We start from the raw sequence: 16,161 nt of genomic DNA on the forward strand, positions 1-16,161 counted from the left end.
ACATTACTTCGTGGGATGACATGAAGAAGGCTTTGCAGACTCATTTCAGTCCTCAGGATGAAACATGGGAAGCAAGGACAAAGATTAAGTACATAAAGCAGACCGGGAGCCTACAAGCATATCAGCGAGAGTTTGCAAGTGTAGCTCTGGAACTTCCTGACATGGCGGAGAGGGACAAGGTGTTCAACTTCATTATTGGGTTGAAGCTTTGGGCACACAATGAAGTGAAGAGGCAGAAGATTAGGACACTTGAAGAAGCTTTTGCTACTGTTGACAGGTTGGTGGAGCATTATGATGAGACTTTTGATGATAGGAAGAAGAAGTCCGATAAACCGAAAGACAAGAAAAAGGATGATGCTTCGAAATCAGATGATAATTCGAAGACGAAGAAAGCCTTGAAGTGTTGGATATGTGCTGGACCACACACGGTGAAGAATTGTTCTTCTAAACCAAAGGTGGCTGCTATTGCACAATCCAATGTGAGGAATGAAGGTGCTTCTGTGGGGATGATGCAGATACTTGGTGCTTCTGCTACTACGGAGGTGGTCTCTAGGAGAGATCCTGAGAGGAACATATTGGAGTATGTTCGAATGAGGGTTGGAGGTGTTGATGTACTCACTATGGTGGATAGTGGGGCTTCTCACAACTTCATGGGTGAAGATACTGCGAGAAGGATTGGGCTGAAATTTGTACCGACAAAGGCACAAATGAAGACAGTGAATTCTCCTCCTATTGAGATTCTTGGTATAGCTGAGGGGGTGGACACTACACTTGGTGAATGGACTGGGAAGGTTGACTTCACTATAGTGCGGATTGATGACTATGAAGCTGTATTGGGGATGGAATTCATGAAACAATTTGATGCTATGATTGTTCCACATTTGAAGAAGCTCTACATTTATGATGAAAGGGAAGATGTGCCCATTGGTGTGCCAACCATTGGTGTGACAAGGCCTGATTGTAAATTAGGAGTGATGCAAATGGAGGATGAGAAAAGAATGGGAGACATGAGTAAGCGATTGTCTACTATTGAGGCAAAGCTTGCCGAGCAGTCATTGGTCATTAGATCACTTTCAGATAGCATCTTGGATTTGTCAAGAAGGCTAGAGTTGGTTGAGGATGATGATGATGAGGAGGAGGTGTATGTGAGGCCGGATGTCTAGGAGGAAGACCGGGTTGCTTATCTACAAAGGATGGAGATTGAGGATCCTGACAGATGGATTGAGTTGATTAGTGAGGGAGAGCCTTCAAGCTCTACTCCCTCTACATCTTCTTAGATTGATGAAGAAGATGGGGCTCATTGTTAGCTGCTCATGGCAGTGAGTCCCTTAGACATATGGAGCAGGTATGATTGATGGTGCAGGGATGGCTTGGCATCAAGCATCATGACATGTTGCAGATGGATGGAGTTTCCATGGACCTGAGCATGGATTATGGAGATAGATTCTTGATGAGTCAAGGATGTGGCAGATGTTTGAGGAACAACTGATGATGACATGAGGATGTTCACTCTCATGGATTGAGCGTGATGGTTGGATTAGCTACCCAACTAGTTCATACATGGGGTCGTGAAGTGTACAGAGATGTGTTGACATTGTGCTGGAGTATCATGACAGAGGTTCACATGGGGACACATGATGAGGACGACACAAGTTGTTGCAATAGAGATTGTGACAATGGGGTCGGTGATCATGGATCGAGATGACATCTGATGGAGATACATGCTTTGGTATGGTGAGCTTGGTGGCAGTTGGTCACTAAGTCGAAGCATGATGGAGATGAAGCTCTACATATGTTGCAGGGATGTTTGCCTTATGTGGAGGAGTTTACATCATGGATAATGATGATCTTGGTGGATGACTACCGGGATGGTATGTTGTCGAGGAAGACAACAATTTCAGGTGGAGGAGGATGTAAGGTCCTTGAGCATGAGCGCGTTCGGGCACCGGGCGAGTCACTATGCATGATGGGCGCGCGGGTGAACGACGGGCGCGCGGGCGCACGAAGTGGGTGCGGGCTACACGACGGGCGGGCGAGGTCTGCACGACGGGCGGGCGCGGCGACACGGGCATGCGACAAAAGACTAAACAGCAATGCGATGATACTTGGAGCGTTGTGACACTTAACAAAAATGCGTAGAAGCGATGGGAGTTTATACCTTAGCGTGAGGAGCCTTGCACGAAGGCAAGGCCGACTTACATGATGCACATTGGGGGCGTGTGTGGAAGCATGTTTGGGGGTCGGCTGGAGTGCCACCTTCCATGCTAACACATGTATATATTACCCTTGCGCAGATTCAATTGGAGCAGGCAACTCGCACTTGGAGCTCGCATTACAAGAGAGGTAAAGGGGTAAGTGCGCAGTCCATAAGTGGAATGCGCATAGCTCATGCGTAGTTCTAAAAGGACGCAGGTTGATCTTCACTTAGAGTCGGTTGTGGGTTGGGCGAGGTGCGCCCAAGATTATTCTAAGTGTTGTTTTGTGCCGGGTTTGGTTAGAGTGTCTTGGTGACTCGGGTGAGCACCCACTCTTGTGCAAAACGTGCACATGTTCATTGTAAAAGGCTGATTTGCCGGTGTTGTAAAATATTCTAAGTATTGGCTTGGAGCTTGCCAAGCATTACTTGTATGATTGTATTATGAAGAAAGATTGCTTATAATATATATTGTCGGGCAGACTTGTTCAGGAGTTGCCCCTCCCCTTTATACTGTGCAATTGTTATTGTCTTTTATAATTGCTATGGATAATGAATGAGAATGGGCTTCATTGGTATAAAGGATAAATGCATGTTTACTTGGTTGTGAAACACAAACTAAGTAAGGACAAGTGAATTAGGTGTAGTCCATGAATGTTAGTATTGGTGAAAAGAAAGCATTCGGTGGTGCCGCACCTCGCTATAAGTGGTTGGAAGACCACTGCAGTTGTAGGAGCGTGACACTAAGGGTGTCGAGGAGAATTGACCCTGTGGCATTTTGGTTAAAATTAAGGAGGAAAAAATATCATGAAAAAGGTCATTTCATCTGTAAGTTAGACTACTCAACAAAAATTGATAAAAAAAATAATATAAATACAAAAGTGATATAAAATTCAAAATAAGAAAATAGAGCTAATATAAATTTAGCTATTAAAATAGAATTTAAATCCAATTTTATTGAAATTAATAATTAATAATTTTAATTATAAAATTTATAATATGTAACATTATATCATATTGGCCCTGGAGTATGCTCTAAAAGTGTTTATGCTTGGCTAAGAGTTCGACTTCCTTGGCCTTAAGGAAACAAGTTAACGGCCCAAGACCCAAAACCATTTTGCAGGAGTGAAAGTTTGCCCCTATACAGTCCACTAGCGAGTTATTCCAAGTGGGATGGTTTTCCTTGAAGAATGATAATGAATCAGCGCGCATCCATAGATAACAACTAAAAATGATTGTGTTCACTGTTCATTTAACCATGGTTATAATAAATTTCCCCACCTATTTAAAAAAAAACATACATTACATCATACATATATATATATATAACGTGTAACAAGATAATACATAACAAAATCTATAATCAACCTCAGTAAAATTAATTGGAAAATAATGAAAAAACACACAACTTAAATCATTTAAACTTTCTTGAATTATGTATGAATTTTACGTAGATTTCTAGCATCTGCGCCCGAGGTGTTCCTTGCATATTTGAGAAACCCTTCCTTTCGCCTTTGCAACATTCCCACGAATCTGGTTCGTCTTTTTACGTTGAGTGAGGTTTGGCTTGTACATGAGGATGAACACTACATGTCCATTCTACATTCATCTGCAAATGATAGAGCCTACTTAAATTTATGTGTACGCTCCATACAATGGAAGTATTTAATAAATATATTTGTTTATTACCTAATAAAATATATTAAAATCAATTCAATAATATGAGATAGTGATTTTTACTTATTTATTTATTTTCTTTTTATATAATTAATAAAATATTATTCATTTAATTTACATCGGGTTGTTTGGTTCATATGAAATGTTGTTCCATTTTTGTTTATACAAGTTTTTAGTCTTTATTATTGTTTTCTTGAAAGTTCTTATCTCATCTATTTGTAATTTTCATTAGGTAATTGTTTGCACAAATTTCTACCTATTAACAAAGTGTTAATGTTTCACATTTTTTTTTTATATACGCTAAACAATAAGGTAAATTATTCACAAGCTTTCTTGTAGACTTATTACAAAATTTGCCTCACATACATGGAAAGAAAGGAAGGTTAACATATATGCCTTCAACCCTTTTCTAGTTGATATGAACTTTGACTAGATCAATTACTGAAGATCTCATTCCAACTCTTAGGGATCCTGCTTCCACTACTTCTATCTATAACTTGCACACGTCAATACTAAAGAGACGAAATCTCTTTCTACAAGTGAAGATCCATTAAGGCAAATAATAAATGCCAACTAGAAAATTCAAGAACATTCAGATGCAACAAAAATCATGAAATATAACACAAGTGTTGGGGAGAAAACTTAATGAAATTTACATTCAAAAAAATTGAACCATTTACAACATTATAGCTTAGGTGTAAGGATGGATCCATCCCAGTTGCCTTGATCCCTTCTCCTCCTTGCTCACTCACTATGATTGAGCTCACCTTAGCAATAAAAAGAGGTACTCCTAAGAGATTTAACCAGCATAAGGGTACTATGTTATTTCTATAATGTATTTCTCTCCCCTAAAAGTGTCTCATTGTATATGCTTCTCATATATCTGTGAGGATGAATCTGGACACCTTGGGATAAGAGAAGGTAGCCTATACATCAATAATTAAATCATTGTTAAGTCATTTTATCCTTCATCAAATTGATATTCTTGGAAATGGTCATGAATTCTAGATGTTTGACCCATCAAAACACCTTTGTTTAAGACAAAAAATGATGATGATTGCTTCACCATTCCTTTCTCAATATGATGTAGCAATGCATCACTCCCTTGCTGGGGCAATGGAGTGATGGAGCATGAAAACATGTCTATCTAGGGATATGAATGTTGTATCTCAACCCTCCGCTCATGTAGGTTAACATGGGGTCTCTCTTCCATCCTAATGTTGACAAATAAGCTAATAACATATGCCCCCTAATGTGTGAGGTTAGAAGAAAAATTGATGACAAAAATACATTACAATATGGTCTTAGGAAATGGCGTAGGGAAGGACTTAAGAATTGAGAAACTAGTTAGAATTTTCCAAACACCCAATGCTCACTCATGGTTGGCATAAGAGATAATTGAACATGGACACCAACATTATACATTGGAGATCCATTACATGAAATACTAATACATTAGCACAAAGGAAGGCACAATGGATCCATGTCATTAAGAAAGAAATCATAACCACTAGTAAGCACAACTTTGATCTCTGTCACAATACATATTGGTAGTACATTCAACAAGTAGAAGAGCACCCCTTATTGGTCCTCAAAATACATAATTTGGTACAATACTACATCGTAGCTTGGGAGAAGCCACATATAGGAGTGTGATGCCTCTAAACCCAAGGTATTCATTCCAAACTCAATGGTTTGAATCTTCATCAAGTGAGTAGATGAGTTGATGATGAGCATGAGAGAAATTGCCTGATCACTGGTCATTCATATATATCATTAACAGATGCAAGCAGACCCACAAATAATGAAAATGGACCCCAAAGTACATAGCACAATCCACTTATCATGAATACATGAGATAATGTTGAACACTCATGGATTCAATGGATTAGGAATCAATGAGGAAAACCCACTTCCAATTATAAAGAAACCTCCCAGTGAGGACTACAAGTTCCAAGGTACTAGTGGTTTCTATATCTGTCTTCTAGATAAGGAATTGTTGTCAATAAGAGGAAATACATCATAGAAGGGCCTAGATGTATCCCTCATTAATTGACATGAAACAAACTAGAGGTGATGTGAATAAATGAAGTCATCACATACAACTAACACAAAGATAATAAACATAAAAGGTCAACACATACTAAAGATGGGTGTTTGAGGCTTAAAAATCCCTTAAACATATAGTGCCATGACATAGAAATGACTTGGAAACATTAACTAATGAGCCATGAGATATAATGTAACAATGGAGGAGGAATTTAAGTATGCTCCATAGTGACTAGAAAGGAAACCAATCAAAGGAAAAAATAACTCATGTATGGTACAACTTTATGAAAGCTATAACCCAACTATAGGATATTGACAAAAACAAGTGCCATGTTCAGGGATAATGTGATTAATGTTGGAACTTATTTAAATGGATTCTAATAACCCTCCCCCCCACCCCGCCGCCTCTTTTTTTTTTTTTTCTAGCATCTCCTTCATAGATTAGCAAGCATGTAAGAGAAGACAACATGCTCGATTGTTTCTTTCTCATCCAATTTTAATAAGCCTGAGAGAGAGTGATGAGGCTCAATATCATTGTCATGGTGGGTGTATAGGATGAGTTACAGGCCTACAAAGAGTCACAATGTGGACACCAAAACAATACGTGGGTGTTATTCTTGGTCATTCATGAAGGGTAGGCATTACCACTCAAGTTATAGTGTGCAAATAGAGAGTGGCTAATGTCACAACATGATAGGATGAGAGCTAAGGTGCAATGAAGATGGCATAGACGGTTGATAATGCAAGGAGATGTAAGAAAATACATATTACTATATTGTTCTAGGTCTTAATCAAGCAATTGAAAAATATAATAAAATACATTTTTTTTACTTTGATAGTATTCACATTTGTGCATTTAAAGAATAGGTCTTTCAATTGCATTGCACTCTTTTCACTTCACACACTAGAATGTGATTCATAAGGCATTCATAGATTGAATTAACAGATAGATTTCACATGCTTTTCGTAGGTTAGATTATCAAATTATGTTTTCGTGAGATAGCTTTTATATTGTTTTTCATAAAGACAATTCACATTCCTAGATCACATTCTGATATCTACTTTAGTAGAACAATTTCGAATGTTTTTCAAAGCATATAATTTCTTTCTTCCATAGACAAATTTCAATGCTTTCGTTAAATAGGATTTCCATGCTTTCTTAGAATAAGTTCTTTTCTTTCATAATATAGATTTCCTTCCTTTCATAAAATAGGCATTCCTACTTTCACTAGATAAGGTTTCAATCCTTTTCTAGAATAAGTTTCCTACTTTCATAGCTCATATTTATATGTTTTCCTAGATAATTTCATGCTTTCATAGATTAAAATTTCATTTTATATCATTCAAATAATATAACTTTTTTCCTTACCATTTATTTCCATTAAAATTGAAAGCTAAACTTCTAACAAATACTATCTTGTGTACTTCAGAAGTTTACTTACTCAAATTGATGATTTAATGTAATGTAATTTAAAGCACATTTACCTAACATTTTTGGCATCGTTGTTGGGGACGTATACATACAATTTAGCTTTTATTTAGATTATTCTTTAATTGATGCAACTTTGGAAAGGAGAAATGGTAAGACAAGATGTAAGAACCTATGCATCACATCGTGAGGTTTATCCTAACTTTAGTTGTTGAATTGCATTTCATTCCTAGTTTCATCCATTTGTAGTTACATACATTAAATTTCATTCATTTTAGAATGCATGTATAGGGAAAGAGACTCTAGAGGTAGATTTGTTAGAGGACGAACTTCAATTCCACAATCACCTACCACTCACAATAGACTACGTGGTGCAGTAAGAGCCACATAACCATACACATTATGAATTCCTACTTTTGTAAGTAGAAGGAGGCTTCTTGAGGTACAAAGATCTGAAATTGGGACCAAAAAAGAGCCAACCTCTTCCACAAAAGTAGTTGTATACAAAACAACATCTTTAGTTGAAGTAATTATTTTTCTTCCTTCAGCAGGAGAGAAACTTGTTGGACAAGAACTTGAAATAACCACTAAAGGAGAAGAAGAAGAAGGAAATTTCATTGGAAGACTAGTAATAGAGGGAAAAAAAAAAGATCCAATTGAAGAACCTTATTACCTAAGTTTAGAGGAATCAATGACAGAAGGTGAAGGAGAAGTTTTCCCTCCTCCGAATGGACATGAAACATTAATAGGCGAAGGAGGAGGTGAAAGACCACTGCTTGGAGGTGTAAGAAGAGGAAGAAGACCTCTTGGAGATGGAAGAGGCAGTGGAGGAGGAAGGGGTGAAGATGGAGATGGCGGCAATGAAGGAGATCCTTATGGATTTCCCATTCAAGATATTGATATGAATGTTAATATGTAGAACATGCCTCCATGCATACTTCTGAACTTGCATGGTTTGAGATCAAAAGTTCTAGAAACTTTTCTTTTTGAATTTGAATTACTTTGTATATAGTATGATTACTTACTTGATGCTCAAGAATTGAAATTGTTTTTGGATACATTGAAAGATGGAGCTCTTAAATGGTTTATGGGACTAGGTACTAACTCTATACAATCATGAGATTATATGAGAAGAATATTTTTAGAAAAATGTAGAGACTATTGTATACAACATGATCTTAGAGAGGAAATCTTTAAATTAAGCCAAAAATAATATTAGAGTCTTGAGGATCTTGTAGAAAGATTTGTGTATAATGTTAAGAGGGGAAAATTATATAATTTAGCATTTGATACACTAAAACCCCCTTACTTATAGCAATCAAATATGAGTGGATTATATACTTAAGATAATGGGTAAAGGCGATTTATCCCAATCTCCATTTGAATAAATTTTTGAATTGTGTAAACATATATCAAGGGAAAGGACAAAGTATGGCAAGATCCCTAGGGATCCATCCATGGCAAGAGTAAGTAAACCAACATAAGTATCGGTAAGTCAAGTTGAACTTGTCTACCACTTCAAGGATAACCCACCCTTACCCCTCTAAACCAAAGATAATCCTCTTAGGTTTTCCTAGATCTAATCCCTCCAATGTCATGGTCATCCTACATCTTTCTAATGGTGGGGCCCTCTTTTCATTTAGGAATATTTTCTTGTCTTCAATACCAATAGACAATTCGGTCAACCAAAATGAATATATATGTTTAATTATGAAAACAAATTCCTCTACAACCAATTAGACTCAAGTCAAAGAGAGAACCCCTAATAAAAGTTAGAGATAACAATAAGAAAACCAAAAGGATATAGGGGCCTTTTGTAGTTTATCATGGGATGATCATGAACTAGGCCCAACCAACAAAGGTAAAAAAATTATTTATAGCAACCTTCCTATACTAGTCATTATTATTGTAAGTGACCTTTTTAGTGTCATGAAGCATCACCCCCTGGGAGCACCGATATGGTGATGTAATGTTACTTTGAGGTTGGACAGGAGCTTCCCACTTATGTACACACATGTGATTCCCTAGGGAATGGAAACTAAGGTACCACTTCACAATCAAATGATCATGGAGACAATTGTGGGTTGGGACTGTTGTACCTCTGAGATAGTAGTAGGTCAGGCTACCAATCCCAGAGCATCTAAAATAATTGTTTTGGGGTTTTTCATTTTAGTTTTTTTGGAAGACCAATGAAAGAAGACAGGTTCGGAGTTGAAATATTTAATCCTTTGGATAATATTAATATTTCAGCAAAGGGCTGCTATAAAGCTTTACACAGTGATATAGATGAAAAATAGTGGTGATATGAAAACATAAAATAATATGATTATCAAAGTTTCCAGACTGTAAAACAGAACAATCATAAGTGTGAAAAACTTCTGAAATACGTTCTAAAGATTCAAGACAGTATACTTAAGCTTACAAAAGATGTTGACGATTTATTGATTAGAGGGGATTAGCTACACAGACAGTTGCATTAATCCATTCTCTTAATAGATGATCACTTCAGGAGCTTATAGGAATCAATTGAAACAAAAATTGTTCCTACCTAGATATCTCTGTAAGTCATAAGCATATGAAGAAATAACATAATGATTGAAAACTAGAAAAAATTACAGGATAACACAAACTACTTGAAACCAGATTCAGAATCCTCTGCTTTATATTAAGGTTCCAGAAAGACTGAGTACATCAAGTGTCCATAAAAAGCTTCCTTCAAAGGTGCAACCAACTTCAAAATGGAATGAACAGTCACGACTTAACAAGTAGTGAGCAATAAACCATGAAATTCGAACACTTAATAACTCGAGAAGAGAGTTATTTATACAATAATGAAACTAGGAAAATATCCCTAGAACTGATTAAGATTTTTAGGAAAAGAAAGATCTTCATGGCAAGAAGATAGGGGCAGTTGTTTGAACTGCTTCTTGTTGTCCCCTTTATTTAGGCTATGTTGGCTTTTTGTATGATATTTTTCCCTTTTGGTTGATCGCTTGTTTGTATTCTACACATTGGCAAATTGCTTCATTTAACCTTTTAAACTGATATTGCTTTAAACTCTGTTTAATATGATTTGACCTGGTTGAGTGACCTTTACTATGCTCCTTTCTACCTTTGCTGTGCATTTGAGGTTTTCACTGTGTTTTTCATAGTAAATCGCTCATATTTGTCTTCAAACTGTTATGCAGGCTTTTTGTTTGTAAAGCTAGAACAACAGTCTTCACTTGCAAAACACAGAAATCATTAAGAAAAATAAGGTGACAGAGGAGGTCTTCAATGGCTTTATTTGAGCTTGAAAGGATATCGAAAGGAGTCCGGGGCATATCGAAAGGTAAACAATGGCTTTAATAGCCGTGGAGGCATTATGGAGGCTTGACTGTGTAAAAGGGTGAAATGGAGTCAAAATGGTGTTTACTGCGTTAAAACGACAAAATAGTTTATTTTTGAAATATGGCGCAAAAATGAACAGTGGTTGTTTTGTCGCTATGCGGGATTATGAGTTAAAACTGAGATTTAGCGAGGTTTATCATTTAAATCATGGTTTGGGTTAATTCTTCGTTTAAACCGTAAAAAGGATTTAACAAAGAAATCCTTTGCAAATCAATATATAGCGGACTTGAAAAAATATGTATGCGGGTGGATAATGATATCGGGTCCAGGCTAATATCGCATATCGCAATCTGAGTTAGGCGGGGGTATATACATTGGACGAGATTTTCGATGAGGGTGGATGTGATATGGCAGTAGACTATGATATATATTGTGTCGGGTCCATATCCCATCACAATCAGAGATCACAATGGTGGAGGGTTATGCTATTAGCAGGACTTGCGATGGAGGCGGATGCGATATGGTAGTGAATTGTGATATATAATGATGTCGGGTCTGGGCTTCCCATCACATATTGCAATCGGAGTTCGCAATGCGGGGAGTAATGCATGTTTGAAGGGTTTTGCAACCTGCCGATGCGATATTTTGTTTAAATACATAGTTTTATAACAAAAACTAAGGGTTTTCGGGATATCTAAATAAACAGAGTTAATATATACGGGAAGGAAACTTTTTAAGGGTTTATTGCATTAAATTAATGTTAATATGAAATATGATTGGAAAGGGAAATAACACTAAGTATAATGCTTTTTATGAGTTTGTGCTTTTCATATATGCATTAATACTTAGGGAAAACATCATTTTGTGGGTTTTTCGGGTAAAAAGGGATTTTGCATAGTATTTTCACTTTTCCTAGGTAAAAAAGGTTTTGACCTTATAAAAAGGGGTTTTTATGGAAAATGATTAAATATGAACTATATGAAGGCAGGACGAGGAAATAGTAAATATAAGGATGAATGGAGATGAATTTTTGATGAGGGGGAATCTGGTACTTGTTATCCTTAAGTCATTAAGGCGAGGGTCCAGTCCCTCCAAAAGTCAGAGAAATGCTCCGAGCCTATTTGACTTAAAGGATTTAAGTACTGAGAAATTAGTAAAGTAAATGGGTGAAATGAAATGGGAAGTTAATTAATTGACTTTGTAAACCTTCATTTGCTTTGTGTAATTGCCTCATGGACATAAAAACATATGGTAAAACATAATAAATGTATACTCTGTCTAATTAATGGGTGCATTTAAGCTAGCAAACCCTTATCCATTTTCTTTTAAAGCAAGAAACTATCTAATTCTAACCTTATATCAATCCAAGGGCTCAAATTAAACTGATAAGCACCTTATTATTCTCTACCTAACTATTGATCTGCCAAGATTAAATAGTTTGGCCATATCTTTATTCTTTATCTATAACATCAAATTTAAAGCATGAAACAGTCAAGATTAAATAGTTTGATTGTCATGGGTTGTTGCATTTATGACAAATTGCACACAACCATTATTTTGTAGAAAAAGTAGTGGCATTTAGACTTGTTCACTTTTAGAATTTATTTGTTTTCTTTTCTTTATAACCTAACATTTTCTTTTTGCCTTGATTTTTTAGAGCAGATACCCTAACATTTTCTTTGATATGGACATTATCATCAAGATATTTTCTTTTACTAACATTTTATTCACTATTATTATGTCCATATCCTAACTTAACATTTTTTTCAAATATTCTATCTTATCAAAACCAAAAAATGCTACAACAGGGACCATATGAGTGGAAAAGGAAATTAGGCATGGAACCTCTGTGACAGATTGTTCATAGTGAACCAAATGCCTCCATGAGATTCCTAAATGTATATCATCTAATGAGCACTAGAGAAAAAATGAGATGGGATATCTCTCCACATGATACCAATGTAGGCTCATGCTTGAATCCGATGTTATAGGAGCTTCCTCACAAGCAATCTATATGATAGTAGGTTTTTTTCACTCTATTGTGATCTCTAGTTTTAGTTTTGTGGACGTAACGAGTTGACTCTCTAATGTTATTACAAGGTCCTACAACTTAGTCTATATTGGTTTTATATAATTGAAATTGTATAAATATGTTTTATTATTACTTATTTTAAGGCTATTGTTATAGAAGCGACACATAGTGAAACTTTAATGATGTTTAAAAGGACTTTAACACAGTTCAACCAATGCAAGCTATATGGTGGATGAAACTACTTTAGTTTAATGAATCATATGTAAGGTAGGGAAAGAGATCATTTTACCTTTTAAAAATATAAAAGTAACCTCACACACTCTCATTTGTCATCAAAACATCGAATTATTGTAAACAAATCCAATCTAGAACACTCATACAATCCAAGATCACCAATGAAAATGAAAACATGAGAACACTCAAAAGCACATAACTAGTATTTTGATAAAAACATGTTTTATTTAACCTATCTAAGAAGCCAAACAAAAGCACACTAATAGCTAGCAAACAAACTTTGGATTTACAAAACAATCTGGGTAGCCAAGAAGGCAATCCCTTAATGTTACAAGAATCAAACACACCAAAACTAATGAAGACAATATATCATAAAAAAAAATTGAGATTCATGGATATTTCTCAATAAAATTGAGAAACAAGTACTAATCAATAGAGTAGATCAAGTTTTGGACACGTGAGACCCTATTTGGCTCACGTATCACCAAACAAACTACTCAAGCATCTGAACAAACAAGTTAATTCAAGAAAGATAAAAGAGACTTTAATCCACTCAAATTGATTAGATATAATGATGAATCATAGGGTTTTGATCCTAATCCCAGAGGGATCTAGCCTTTTGACACCTAAAATATAGACACAAGTTCAAATAGAGAATTAAATTCCCAAATATCCTATATATCTCACTGCTCTATCCAAGTGAGAAACAAGTGATGACAACTCTAATATTGCTCTTCTATAATGTGCAGACAACGATGACTATAGAAAATTTACTCTACCAAAAAAGGGATAGGGTGATGATATTCTTAAGCAATATTTTTTCAAAAATTTAATCCATGTATGAACAATCAAGCATGGATCTGACCCATAAAAGACATAAAAAGGATAACATTAATCTCAAACAATAGAAAGAACCAAGAAATTATAAGGGAATAACGATAAATCAATGATATCTCCCTAGTGAAATTTCTAGTTTTGTTTGCACAAATTTGTTCCTATTGGCAAAGAGTTGTTGCTCCAAAATTTTCCCCTTAGATTTATTGAAAAATAAGGTAAAACATTCATAATATTTGTCTTGTATTTATCACACAACTTGCTTCACATACATGGAAAGAAAGGAAGGATAATATGCATAACTTCAATCTTTGGTCAATTGATATGAAATTTGAGTGAATCAATTGTAGAAGATCCTTCTCTAGCTCCTACGAATCTTTATTCAACTACTTATACTTGTAACTTGTACACATCACAAAAAAGAGACCAAATATTTCTCTCCTAGTGAATATCCATTAGTGAAAACAATAGATATAACAATGATACCCGAGATCATTCAAATCCAACATAAATCATGAATATAACATTGATGTTGGGGAGACAACTTGATGAAATTTAGATTCAAAGAAATAGAACCATTTATAACATTATACCTTAGCTGAAAATATGGTTGCTTCAAAATTACCCTAATCCTTGCTCCTCCTTGGCTCACTCTTTATGATTAGGCTCACCACAACAATTTGAATAGGTATTCTTGAGAGATTTCACTAGCATAATGGTACTATATTCCTTCCATCTATCTCTCCCCTAGAAGGCTCTCATTATATAGGCTTCTCATATATCCGTGAGGATGAATATGGACACATAGAGCCAAGAAACATTAGCCTTAGACATCAATAATAAGAACATGTCTAATTCATATTATCCCTATCAAACTGATTGTTTTGGAAACCGTGAATTCTAGATTTTTGACCCATCATTATTCCTTTGCTGAAGAAAAAAGTGGAGATGATTGCTTCGTCACTCCTTGCTCACTACGATAGTGTGACGCATTACTCCCTTGGACCATTGGTAAGGATGTGGAGAAGTGGAGCATGAAAATATGTTTGTCCAAATATATGATAGGTGTATCTTATCCCTCCACTCATGTAGGTTAAGGTAGGCTCCCTCCTCCATCCTAAGGGTGACAAATAAGATGATTAAAAAAATCCACTTAAGAATCTATGAATATTTACTTTGTCGTCATCCTTTATGAAGGCAACATATATCAACAATCCAGAAACTTCCTCCCATGCTCATCAATTTTTGTATTTCCTGACTTGAATTAAAAGAAATCTTGCATTTTATTATCTAATAATACCCGTACAAATACTTATTCTAAAATTACTTGAAATTTTTTCCAAATGATATTGTTCTTATTCAGGTGTTTGAATTTGATTTCTTGATCCCACCACATAGAATCCTTTCCTTTCAAGTGGTAAATGGAAATTCTAGCTTCCAAGTTGGAGGAATAGTTATGTAGCTAAAATTACATCACAATCCCAAGCAACCAAGTTTCAACTTCTTATACTTTATTATTCTCTCCATTAAACATGGCTAAATTTAGATTTTGAACTCTCCTTGCAAATATTCCTATTGATATCTTCTCCTTCGATGTCTGATAGTGGATACTTTTGGGATACTTTTGGGATACTTTGTAGTTATTTAAGGAAATATGATCTTCTATCCAAATAATAGGTGATTATGGTGGCCTATGAATCTTGGAAATAGTACTAGAATGTTTTGTTATTGTATGTGATGGAACCTTGACTAAACTGAGTGGGGTGGGGGGTGAATCAGTTTAGTACATTCATGGAAATTACTTTATTTTCTTTAAAACTCATTATCTGAATTTTTAAAAGAGAAGCTTAACACATGATGACCAACAGATTGAATATGTGAACAACAACTAATAAGTAATCCAAAACATCGCATAAGCAAATAACATCAATACATATGGACACCAAATATAATGGAAACCCATAAAGGGAGAAACCATGATTTGCTATTATTGTGATGCAAAGGCAAGCTCCTACTCCCTTATTACATCTGATTTCCTATAGGCTTCAACCTACAGGAGGCTACTACCTCAATTTTTCTACAGATGCAAGGAAGCTCCAAATCCCATAAGTTTTATGCAGGCTACAACCCACAATAGGCTCCTACCTCAACATGCTCCAACCTATTATTTACCAAGCTACAACTTGAAATTAAGGAGACTACAATTCCCTGCTACAAACAAGAAACAACAATGTGTTGGTTATATGGTCTATAACTCTACATACCTCTACCTCTATTCCTACTTCTTTTCCTCAAATATGCTTCACATCAACTCTATATATGTGCGAGGTAATAAATGAAGAACACCTTAATCAACTCTCACATTTTCTAATTCTCTAACAC

Source organism: Pinus tabuliformis, chromosome 1_2 (assembly GCF_031772625.1).
Source record: "Pinus tabuliformis cultivar Carrire ecotype Pingquan chromosome 1_2, CPIR1, whole genome shotgun sequence".
NCBI lineage: Eukaryota > Viridiplantae > Streptophyta > Pinopsida > Pinales > Pinaceae > Pinus > Pinus tabuliformis.